Consider the following 13,056-nt stretch of genomic DNA (forward strand, 5'->3'; position numbering starts at 1 on the left):
AAACCCACTGGACGCTGGAGGGTCAGCTATTAGTCAGTTCAGACTTGATGGCACATAAGAAAAACAACAACAAGATATTTGTCTTTAGGAGTTGGAAACAGTATGTAATTTATAGATACACTGTAATATACCTTGAGGTCATCAAGCGAGTTTACACTAGTACTGACCTTCCATCAAGTTTCTGAAGCTCTGAATCTTTTCAGGACCTTTCTCCTGAGGAACTCTTGTGTATTCAAACTGTTGTTCTTTCCCTTAGCAACTTGACACTGAGAGTAAAAGCACAAAACTCCTTCTCGCAATTCCAAGGAGAGTCAGTTATCCAGAGCTTGTCCTTCAGAGTACCCTAATTCCCTGTCAGTTGTGACTTTGCAGTTAAGGAATGGTTTCCTGATTCAAGTTGACCCAAGGAGAGTCAGATCTAGGACTTTGCGTACCACTGCTGGAAAAGGGGTGGTATTTGTCCTGGGGTTTGCTGACTTTGTCTGGAGCTGCTGCTAGGCATCTTTACTGCCATTGAGAGAGAATCTTGCTGAGAACAAAGCCAACACAAAGAACTGAAAGGTAGACAAATTTATAATGGAGTCCCCTGAGTCCCTCAATTCAGCCATCTGTACTTGAATCTAGATCTGCCTCTGGAATTTTAACACTAGCGTATAACTAAGATGCGTGGTCTCCAGAACACTGAGGATGCCTGAAACTCTTTCAGGTGTCTGCAAGGTAAGAACTATTTTCATAATAATAAAACCTGATTTGTCTCTTCACTGGTCTTCCCTCACGAGTAGAAAGCATAGTTCTGGGGTGTAAATTATGTGTGTGAGTATAATAGAATGAATGGGGAATCCAGATGTCTTTTATTAAATCAGATATAAAAGAGACCCACAAAATATAAACTGATAGTATTCTTCTCACTGGTTTTTTTAAAAAATTCTAGAATATATAGCTACTCCTTATTAAAATATACTATTCTTATGCATCAGAGAGTTGGACAATGACCAAGGAGGATAGAAGGAGAACTGATGCCTTTGAGCTGTGGTGCTGGAGAAGAGTACTGAGAATACCATGGACTGCTAGGAAAACAAATAGATTTGTCCTGGAGAGGGTTAAACCGGGTGGCTCCTTGGAGGCAAGGATTCTGAGGCTCCGTCTAACTTACTTCGGACATGTAGTGAGGAGAGACCAGTCCTTGGAGAGAGACATCATGCTTGGGAGGGTGGAGGGACGGCGCAGGAGAGGAAGGCCCTCTATGAGGTGGATTGATTCAGTGACTGGGATAATTGGGATGGGAGTATCAGAGACAGTGCGATTGGCGCAGGACAGAGCGGAGTTTAGGGCTGTTGTACATAGGGTCGCTATGAGTCGCAGGCGACTCGACGGCACATAACAACAACAACAACAACATTCATATGAACATGTAATGGCTTTAAATTATTCTTTTTAAATGAATGAATAAATACTATTGTTAAAATTTCAGTTTTAATTTCTTATATTGTAAGTATTTGGTGATTAACAAGTATTTTGGTCTTGCACTCTTAAATATTATTGATGATCACAAGGAACTTTTGATTGTGTAGATTATGTCTACTAAATTATACAAGCAAAAAAAAATTTCTTTTTTCCTTCCTGGTGATGCTTTTAATTGGATCTCTGCTTCTTTCAACTCAATGTGTTTTGATACTGGGTTGTCTATTATTCAGAACTCCAAACTCATTGCCATTGGGTAACTCTGTAGGACAGAGAAGACTCATAGTGACCTAGAAAGACACATAGAATTGCTCATAGGGTTCCAAGACTAATCTTTACCAAAACAGATTTCCATATCTTTCTTCCAAGAGCTACTGGTGGTTTTGAACCACTGGACTTTTGATTAGCAATCTAATTTTTTATCCTCTGTGCCACCAGGACCCTTGTTGATCATAGAAAAATGACATTACTTTGAGAAGTTAGACATATCTGATTGGCATCAGAATGGTTTATTTTTTTAAATGGAGAAAACCAAACCCCCAAACTCTTACTTCTCTTCTCATAACAAAAAAGAAACAAAAATGGCACTTGTAGTATTGAAAGAAACCACTGAGCATTTGCGTATGTTGTAGGGTTAACCATGCATAGGAATGAGACTCTTTTTCACTCTTGGTGAATGGATCTATAAAATCTGTTTTAATGGGAACACTTAGGGCTGTTCCAAACCATGGGAATTATTGTCTAAGATCTCAGGTCATCAAGAAAAATCAGGTGCACCTTAGTCTCTAAACTGTCGTTGTTGCTTTTAAGCACTCTGGAGAGATCCTTAACAGCAGATTTTTCAATGCAACTTGCCTTTTGATTTCCTGACTGCTGGGACCAAGAATGTTGATTGTGGATCCAAGCAAGGTGAAATCAATAACAGCCTCAGTCCTTTCTCCATCTATCATGGTATTGACTATTGGCCTTGGCCCAGTGGTGAAGATCTTTGTTTTCTCGATGTTGAATATAAATGCCTAAAGTTAGGATATTCTCTTCTCAGCTCAGACTCCAGAGAACCGAGACAGTAGAGCTCTGGTGGACCAGTGGTAATAAGCTGCACTATAATCCCAAAGGCTTACAGTTCCAACTCACCACCTGCCCTGTGGCAGAAGGATAGGTAATCTCCTCTCATGTGATTTTCTGACTTTGCAAGGCCACTGGAGGGCAAGTGATGGGTCAGTTCCAACTTGATGGCACACAACAATAAGCTGTTCCAGCTGCAACGTTTGCTCGTGATGCTCCTTGTTGTATACTGTTGAGCAGATTCTGACTCATGATAATTCTGTATGACAAAGTAGAACTGCTCCATAGTTTCTTAAGCTGCACTCATACAGCATTGTCTTCTTTTTCTCTCTGACCTTCTCGTGAGTTTGAATGACTGATCTTTAGGTTAACGGCCGAGTGCCTAACTTCTGCACCATCAGGGATTGCTATGCTGTCAATTAGTATTAAATGCTGTGAGGATTAAATATGATAATCTACTGGAAGGACCCGAAACAGTCCCTGAACAATAATACATACTTAGGAAATATTCCCTAAATTATGTATTGGGTAGTATAAGCTCAAGTAACATTTCAGTCTGTTTGAGTCATTACAAGTTGGGTTCATAAGATGATACCTAAAATAACATCATAAGCAGGATCAGTACCTTGTGTGGAATACAGAGCATGAGCTGTTAACACTTTCAGAATGAATAATCGTTGATGAAGAGTGCTAAGTATAGGCCTGGAGCCCAGGAAATTGGAAAAGTCTGGGAGGAGAGCAATGTGATGCCAACCTAGAAATCCATGAAGATCTTATGCATTCAAGAGTAAATGCTCAAAGAAGGTACAGGGAACAAAGGGAGATCCAGAAATGGATGGGTTCCCAAGAACATGGAAACAGCCCAAATGTCCAACCACAAAAGAATGGTCTGATAAATTAAGGTATATTCACACAATGAAATACTATGCACCATGCAGGAGCAACGATTGTGTAAATTATTACCTAACTTAGGAGGAACTGGAAAGCGTTATGCTGAGTGAACTAACTCAGTCTCACAAGGACAAATATTGCATAAAGCCATTCTTGTAGAATGAGTATAAGGATCCACAAGGGGGTGGAAGAGGCTGGAAGCACAGGGATGTGGATGTGCAGAGGGGGATTAATCATCTGGTTGTACAATTTGATGGGGAGAGGGGTGAGGGAAATGGAAATAATTTGTTTGAATTTGTATTAAAATTTTGTAAATAAACCAGTAGAAAATTAAAAAAGAGAGACATGGATGTAGGCAAGCTTTGCCTTCTCAACTTATTTTGATGCGTGCACAGCACAAACTCTTCTATGCTATAATAATGAGAACAAGTTAAACACACAATTGAATTTTATTGAGTCATATTTCTTTCCTGACTGTATTTGGAAAGGTCTATGGGGAGCTCTGGTGGCCTGGTGGGTAAGGTGCCAAGCCAAAGATGGTGTTTCCATGGGAGAAAGATGGGCAATTTTCTCCAGTGTGATTTGCAGCTTTTGAAAACCCACTGGGGGTTATCTATTAATCAGTTCTGACTACATAGCAGTGAATTAATGAGGAGGAGGGTCCAGATATAATTTGTTGTTGTTGTGGACCGTAGAGTTGGAACTGACCTGTAGCTGACCCACTGGCAGGTTTTCAGAGGCAGTTAATAGCCTCTGAAAGAAGACAGGAGGACATTGCCCATCTTTCCCCTGCAGAGAAGCTGGTGGTCTCGAACTGCATGCCTTCGGAAATTCAACACAGCTTCTAGTTATTAGGCCATCAAAGCTCCCTCCAGATATTATTATTTTCCCAGAATTAAAGTGTTTTATTCTCTCTGCTGATGCTTCCTAGCCCCTCTCAGGGAGGGCGTTGACATATGTCCAGATTGGTTGTCCCTTGACTAGGCTACTTACGTAAACACTCTAATGCCATCCTCAAAATGGAAGAGTAAAACTATCCCCAAGAATAAGGAATCTTAAGAAATAATCAAGAAAGAAGGCTCCCACATCAATAATTGCATTAATAGCATGCCAACTTTTTTATGGTATCATGAACTCTTAAGAATACGCCTAGATAGATGTGACATATACTCAGCTTCAGGCAGAGGGAGTTTCACACTGCACACGTGTCTCAGTTTCCTGGAGTTATATTTGGTTCCAGAAAAGTGGGAAAAGATAAAGGACATCACTGACAAGGAGTCAGGAGAGTTCTGAAAGTCAGTGCTTCCTAGAGTAACCTCTTCACATGACTTCATTCATATCACAGTCTTAATAAGTGGTATCCCCTGGAGTCCTGCAGCACACAGGATGTGTGACCATGTGTGACAGCTTTAGAGATTCCAAATGTAAAACACCCGAATTCCAAAATACTTTTGAGTATTGAGCCCTCGTTATGTGTACAATACTTCCTTATAGATCTTGTGCTGTATATTCCACAAAGATCTTGTTTATTATAAACACACTCAAGCCAAATCCACTGCCATGGAGTCAGTCCATTCCAACTCACGATCACCTTCCACTCATTTTCCCAGGTTGTAAGTCCTTAACAAGAAGAGACTGTCCATCTTTCTTCAGTGCAGCCACTGATGGCTTTGAACCACCAACCTTTTGTCTAGCAGTCTGATATGTTATGCACTGTGCCACCAGGATTCATTCTTGTTTATTACTGTTAACATTTGCTGAGTATACTTATTATTAGTCAATCCAAGTCTCTCTCTCTCTCTCTCAATAAAATGTATGCTTCATGAAGGCAGGGGCTTTGTTTTGTTCATGGCTCTTTCACATGTAGAACTAGTTTCAGTACACTATAACTCAAACTTACTGCCAGGCATCTATTGGGTTTCTATGGCTGTAAATTTCAGCACGAGAAGATTGTTCCTTTTCTCCCATGAGGTTGCTTTTGGATTTGAACCACAAGACATATGCAGCCTTGGGGTTAGCAGCACAAATCGCTACACCAGCGACATAACCAGCAAAAAGTAGGTTCTAAATAATATTTGCTAAATGAATGCTTACTAAATTTAATTCCTAGAGCAACCATGTTCAAAATGTGACCCTGGAATAATATCACCTAGGAAAATACTAGAAATGTAAATTCTCAGTTGCTAACCTGAACCTTCTGAATAAGAAATGTTGAGAGTTGTTTGTTGTTAAGTACCATCAAGGTGACTTTGATTCACAGTGATCTTATGAACCTAAATCTTGCCCTATCCTGTGCCATCCTGACCATCTCTGACATACTCAAGTTCATGGTCAATTTACATTGTTGAGAGTCTTCTCTGTAGCTGACCATCCACATTTCCAAGAATTATTTATCCTTCCTAACAACAACAACAACAAATAAAATAAAATACATTCTAGAGAGGTCATGTCATTCAGGCACCAAAGGAAGAACTAACATTTATCACTACATGTGACATTGTAAGCACTCAATAAATAGTATTAGTGATTGCAGGTTCAATTCCAGACTTCTACAATAAAGCAAGTTTCACAATAAAATGAATCACATGTATTTATTTCTTTCCTTCACTCAAACTCATTGCCATTGAGCTGGGACTGACTCAGAGCCATCCCCTTGAGGATGGATTCAAACCACCAGAGAGGCGCTGCCGCCTTTGGGTCAGTAGTGTGACTCCCCCCGGACTGCACCGCAAGGGCTCCCTTTCAGTTTTCCAGGACACATGAAAGTTAGGTTTACGCTCTACTGCTGTCTCCTAAGTACGTAATAACATTAGGGAAAAGTCTGCAACACTGTGGAGATTATCAAAATGTGACACAAAGACAGAAAGTGCGCGTACGCTGTTGGGGAAGATGGCAGCAGTCAACTTTGCTCGACACAGGGTTGCCACAATCCTTCTGTTTCTAAAATGTGCACTCCCTGTGAAGCACAATAAACTGAGGTGTGCCTGTATGCTTAATAATCTTATTACTCATCTATGTGCCAGGTATCACATTTAATCGTCACAATAATTCGGGGCCATGGTTATTGCTTTCATTATTTATGTACGTTTTCCTGAGACTCAGACATTTAAGGCTCATATCTAAGTTCACTCCATAAGCAAGAGTCAGAAAGCTATGCTTGCTTGCTTCTTTCCTTTTTCCAAGAGATCTAACTAAGGACAGATCACTCATGTGGCAGCAGATATGCAAAGAAAAGACATTTGGCATTTTCGGAAACAAATGCCACGTTTCCACATTAGGAAATGATGACTAGTGGGTCTTGACATCCAGAGAGTCCTTAGAAGGGGCAGTAGATGTTCCTTCATCCTGGTGGATTCAACCCTGAGCCAATGACCCTAGCTGACCTCAGTTAGTCCCATCTTCTTGGACCTTGCTTGGCAGTGGGGGAAGCATGGCATTTTGAACGTGGGCTGGCAAAAACCTGACTTGGGCACCAGAAAGTGTGAATAATTGTGGGCTCAGGAAGTCACATGGGCCTTACTGTCTTTATGGAAGGGAACTGACATTTGATGATGATGGAGAAGATGATGATAGAAATATATAAATATATAGAACTTGAAAGTCAAATCACAGCTGGTCTTGGAACAGCACATCCTGAATACATACAGACAAAAACCTCAAACAGAAATTCCTAAAATTATGCCGTAGCAATATGGTCATTTTCATCATGAATCTTGATAGGAAGTGTCCTCCACCTGGCCTTTCCATTTCACTTTTGGTCTTTTCTCTGACTGGGTTTTCATAGTAATATCAGTCAATTCCTCATGCTTTTGCTTCTTTTGTAATATGGAGACAAGCATTCATAGGCTAGAAATGGGTTTAATTGTGCAATGACAAGGCAAGTGTTCTAGTAATAGTTGCTTAAAGTTATTAATCTTACTGATGTGTATATATGAACTCAACAACAACATCTATGAAGAAAAGAGTTTTCAAGGATCCAAGATAATGTTTAAAACTCTGGATTTGGAAGAAGCTTTGGTGGTCTAGTGGCAAGAAGCTATGCTCCAATTCTGAAGGCGCCTGGTTCAAATCCACCAAATGCTCTGCTAGAGAAGGAGGGCCAATCTCCTCCTGTGCCAGTGAGATCTGATTTGATGGTACACAACAAGAAAACAAAAACACCCCCCCCCAAAACTCTGACTTTGAGGTTGCTATTGGTCTGAAATAGGACAGATAAACAGCGTGGAACAAATGGATTTATGGAGAATAAAACCACGGTACTTGGAGTTACCAGAGCAGAGGAGCCTGTCTGAACCGTCAATGTCTTCAGGTCCTTTTCAATCCTAGCAAATACAAGGTAGCTAACAAGTCTATTCAGAGTTCCGTATTTTGGTGGTGGATATGTAATAGGATCACAATAAACAATTTTTTTATTTTCTAGAAAAATAGAGGAAGAAAAGAAGGAGCCTCACTGTTATTCTGTTGGCATTTATTCAGTAGGCATTCAATGCACATTTCTTAATTAAGAAAGTATAACTGAGAATATTAGTAAATGTTCAGTGAGGGTGTGAGCAAATGCTTGGCACATAATAGGCAAAGAATGACAACAGAATGAACAAGGAGTCATATTTCCTGCCACACAAAAGATGCTATAATGAAACTATAATGGAAGGACACAGACACTTCCTGAGAGCAAGGTCCTCATGCTTGGAACATGTCTTCTTTAGTAAATCTCTGCGTACTCTACAAGCTTTAACAGAAACTTGGGTTGTTCATTTGTGCTATAATGGCTTTGCTTCTTTTCACACCACTTTCTGCAGGCACATAGCCACTCATTTGCCCAAGCTCACACATTAAGACAAGGGTACAGAGCAGGCTTCTGATATATCCTCACTCATTAAAGTCACCAGAAACGTGACTTCCTCCAATATGCTTAAAGAGTGGCTCTGTTTGCGCACACGGGTCCAGTGCGTCAGCCCACATGGCAGAGTTCTGACACATTTGGTGCTGTTCGAGCCTGTGACATCATGAATATTTCTAGACAGCTCCTTTCACTACCCAGACACCAAGGACATTCAACTAACTTTGCTAAGCTTTCAAAGAGAACTATTAGGGAAATGCTTTTCTGGAAAACATTTCATCTGTGACCGGGGTTTTCCTTAACACTGAAGTTCAATTCTCACCTTGGGTTTCATTTTCTTGAGAAAGTGAAATCTAGTCTTTTGGAGACCAGACACCACTAGGCCTGGGAAAGCTGTTCCTATTCTTGGAGAAGGCATTCTTTGGAAATAGTCTAAATTCATGAGCATGCGAGTTAAGCTCAGTGCACCTTCATTTCTTTAGATGCAGAAGTAGAGTTAATAATAACAATAACATCCATTCTATTGGATTGTCATGAAAATAAATTATACTGGAGGAAACACTGGGTTGCTGGATGCTTTAGTAAATCTAGTCTTGGTGGATGCAGAAGTTGTGGGGCCTCCTATCTTGCAAGGTGGCCTTGGTTAGGAGGAGAGGAAGGGAAAAAGGAGATGGTAGTTGGGAGAACTCTGAACCCCTGAGGGACTTCAATATGTGCAGCACATTTACCCAGTATCTTTGGGATCCATGTTAGATCTGGCAGCAAACCCTTCCAGTTATTCCTTAAGAAGAAAGAAAAAAATATTATAACCATGCATACAGCATAACCTATTATTTTACAAATGAGAAGACTGAAGATTCAAAAATGTCTCCTGACTCTCACACGAGTGCTTGCTTGGCTTTCCAGCTCTGCCTCCTTTCAAAGTTGTTTATTATTATCCTATAGCTTCAGCCTAGTCTACCAGACTGATAGAAGAGAAAAATAAGTCAGGTCCAGTTTTCTAGTTCTGAAATGGAGTCCAATTTTCTAGCTAAGAAACTGAGCCTCATGTCTTTTCAATATCTTGTCAATTGCTAAAATGCTTGAAGTATAGTTTCTTTCATTCCTAATCAAACATACTTTATAGAACATCTACTATGTTTGTGTCTCTTTCAGTACTACTTCTATTTATTTTCTGTAGGAACCTTTGCCAGAATAGGAGTAGAACCAAAAGGCATAAAAATTGCCAACTCTAAAAGGCTACTCAAAGGTTGTACTTCCTCTTAGCTGTGGTGGCGTGGTCTGTAGGGAGTTGTGTCGCTACTCAAAGACGGCACCTTCCTGGTAGTTTGGACCCCCCAGCAGCTGTGCTGGAGAAAGATGGATAATCTCCTCCCAAGCTGTTTACAGCCTCCAAAAACCTGCTGTAGGGTTAACTATGAGTCAGTTCAAACAAGATGGCTATGTGAGTGAGTGCATTACTCTCAAGGGGACAAAAGGACTTAACAAACCTTTCAGCCTTCCAGGAAATAAGGAACCCATAACTTGAGTTGCCACTGGTGTTGAAGAAAATGAAAAAAACAAGTCCACAAGAACCAAAATACAACCTTGAATCTATCTCAACTGAATTTAAAGACCATTTCAAGAATAGATTTGATGTATTTAACAGTAATTACCAAAGACCAGATGAATTATGGGATGACATCGAGGACATCTTCTGTGATTAGATGTAAAAGGTCTGCATATGCAAAAGATCATTGTAAATAAAGAAAAGACCAAAATGAATGTCAGAAGAAATTCTTAAATTTGCACTAGAACATAAAGAAGCCAAAACAAATGGAAGAAATGCTGACATAAGAAAGCTGAATAGATTTCAAAGGGGAGTTTGAAAACACAGAGTGTTGTAATGATAAGTGCAAAGAGCTGGAGTTAGAAAACCAAAAGGGAGGAACACACTTAGCATTTCTCAAACGGAAAGAACTTTGCGTTGCAAAGATTCTATGGGCAAAATATGCAGAAAGTATGCAGAAAGCATCAAAAATGGATGGAAGAAATACACAGACTCACTGTACCACAAAGAATTGGTGAACAGTAAACCTCTTCAGGAAGTAGCACATGACCAAGAATCAGTTATAAATAAAGAAGTAGTTCAAACTACACTGAAGACATTGGCAAAAAAATAAGACCCCAGGCATTGGTGGAATGCCAACAGAAGTGTTTCAACAAACATAGCCTTTGATATACTCACTACCCCATGCCAAGAAATTTGGAAGACAGCTTCCTGGCCAACTGACTGGAAGAGATCCATATTTGTTTCTATTTTAAAAAAAGATCCAACAGAGTGTGAAAATTATCAGAGAGCACCATCACTATCACATGCAAGTAAAATCTTGCTGAAGATTGTTAGAAAAACACCTGGAATGGTATATCAACAAGGAACTGGGCCAGGAATAAGGGTAATTGTTGCTGGGGTCAGATGGATCTTCCCTGGAAACAGAGGATACCAGAAAGATTTTGTATTTTATTGACAATTCAAAGGCATTTGACTGTGTGGATCATAAAAAATGATGGATAACAATGAGAAGAATGGAAATCCTAGAATACTTAATCAAGCTCATGTGAAAGCTATAGATAAAAAAAAAAGCAATTGAATGGAACAAAGGAACACTGCATGGTTTAAAATGAAAAACGGAGCGCATCAGAGTTGTGTCCTTTCTCTTTCCTGATTATATCCATTTGCTGAGAAAATAATTCAAGAAGCTGGACTATATGAAAATGAACATGGCAACAGAACTGTAGGAGGACTCATCAACAACTTGCATTATGCAGATGGCACAACCTTGCTTGCATAAAATGAAAAAGACTTAAAGCACTTACTGAAGAAGATCAAAGACTTCAGTATGGATTTCATCTTAACAACAAAAGTCCTCACCAGTGAACTGCTAGATTCAGGATAGATGGAGAAAATATTGTAGCTGTCAAGGACTTCATTTTTCTTGGATTCTCAATCAAGACCCATGAGAGCAGCAGTTAAGGAATCCAAAGATGTGTTGCAATAAGGAAAAATCTGCAGTCAAGGACCTCTCTCTAAAATGCTGAAGAATAATTATACCAGTTTAAAACTAAGGTGCACCTGATTCAAGCGATAGTCTTTTCAATTGCTTCCTGTGCATCTGAAAGTTGGATAATGAAAGACTGAAGAAGTACACTGCCTTTGAACTGTGGTGTTAGTGAAGAGTATTAAATATCTCATGGAATTGCAAAAGAACAAATAAATCTGTCCTGGAGAAATTGCAATCAGAATGTTCCTTAGAGGCAAAGATGGTTAAATTTTATCTCACATATTTTGGTCATGTAGCCAGAAGGAGGTACTGTGTGAAAAAAATGCCTCATACTGGAAAAGGTAGAGGGAAAGAGAGGAAGACACTCAAGTAGACAGACAGAGAAGTGTCTGTAACAATGGGCTTAAGCATGTCGGAGAGCATGAAGGTGATGCAGGACAGGACAAGGTCTGGATCTGTTGTTCAGAGGTCTCTGTGAGTCATCGTTGACTTGATGGAACCTAGCAACAAGTACAACAACCTGAGTTGTGGGAATCTATCTTTAACTAAACTCAATGACAACTCAAGTCATCGTTGAAGAGTTGGAATGGATTCATAGCTGACCTTCCAGTGGGTTTTCAGAGGAGACTGAGGAGCAGCTGAGGATTCAAACTACAGGACAGGCCCAATCTTTGATTTAGCAGTACAACACCCCAGGAACTCTATCTTCAGAGCTCCACTTCTTCCATCAGTTCTTACAATCTATTCACTTTTCCCCCCCCTTTATTTGTAAAACAGAGATGTTAAAACCCAGGTCACTAAATTGTCTAAAGGACTGAGTGACATAATGTGTGAAATATACCAGATTCTCGAATAAGAAATTGAACTAATTAGATCTCCCTGGTGAATATAGGCTGTATTTTCCCAGATTCCTTTTAAGATATCCAGCTAGAAAGCTCTGTTCTTGGTTCTGAACTCCTCCTCTAGCCGGAATGAAAGTGTCTATTTATATCATGGCTCTTCAAGGTACAGTCTTCTGGTCAATGTAGTAGCTATGCTTGTGCGTGATTATCTTTTTCTAATATATATATAGATAGATATACACTGGTTTGCATACAGAATTTTTTTTAAAATTTTTTTATTGTACTATTTTTACATGTACTGTCAAATCATATCTGACTGGTACAGGAGGAGATTACCCCCTCCTTCTCCAGCAGAGCATCTGGTGGATTTGAACTGCATACCTCTGGAATTGCAGTGCAGCGTCTTGCCACTAGGCCACCAGAGCTCCCTTTGCATACAAAATTCTTATACATTGTGTTTCACCTTTCCTTCATTCACATTGTGTTTCATACAATCATTGTTATATATTGTGTTTTATCAAAGTAATCACCATTGAACTATGTCTACAATTACTCCATTTTTTTTGGCAAAGCTGGACTGCTACCTTCAGAAACCTGAAGCAGGATCCACATCTCTCTCATACCATACACAAAAAAGCAACTTAAGGGAGATCAGAGGCCTGGAGGTAAAGCCCAAAATCATAAAGATCGTAAGGGACAAAATGAGACAAATCTTGGAAGGCCTTGCCTACGGTAAAAAGAAATGGACACGTCAGACAAGGGACTTATATCTAGAATTTATAAAATACTCGAGCACCACAACAAGATAAAGGAGAATAATCCATTTGAAAAATGGGCACAGGATATGAACAGACACTTCACCAAGGAAGACATTCAGATGGCCAGCAAGCACATGAAAAAATGTTCAAAATCCCTA

This window comes from Elephantulus edwardii, unplaced genomic scaffold (genome assembly GCF_000299155.1).
Source record: "Elephantulus edwardii isolate Elephantulus edwardi_28Jun2011 unplaced genomic scaffold, EleEdw1.0 scaffold00029, whole genome shotgun sequence".
NCBI classification, from domain to species: domain Eukaryota; kingdom Metazoa; phylum Chordata; class Mammalia; order Macroscelidea; family Macroscelididae; genus Elephantulus; species Elephantulus edwardii.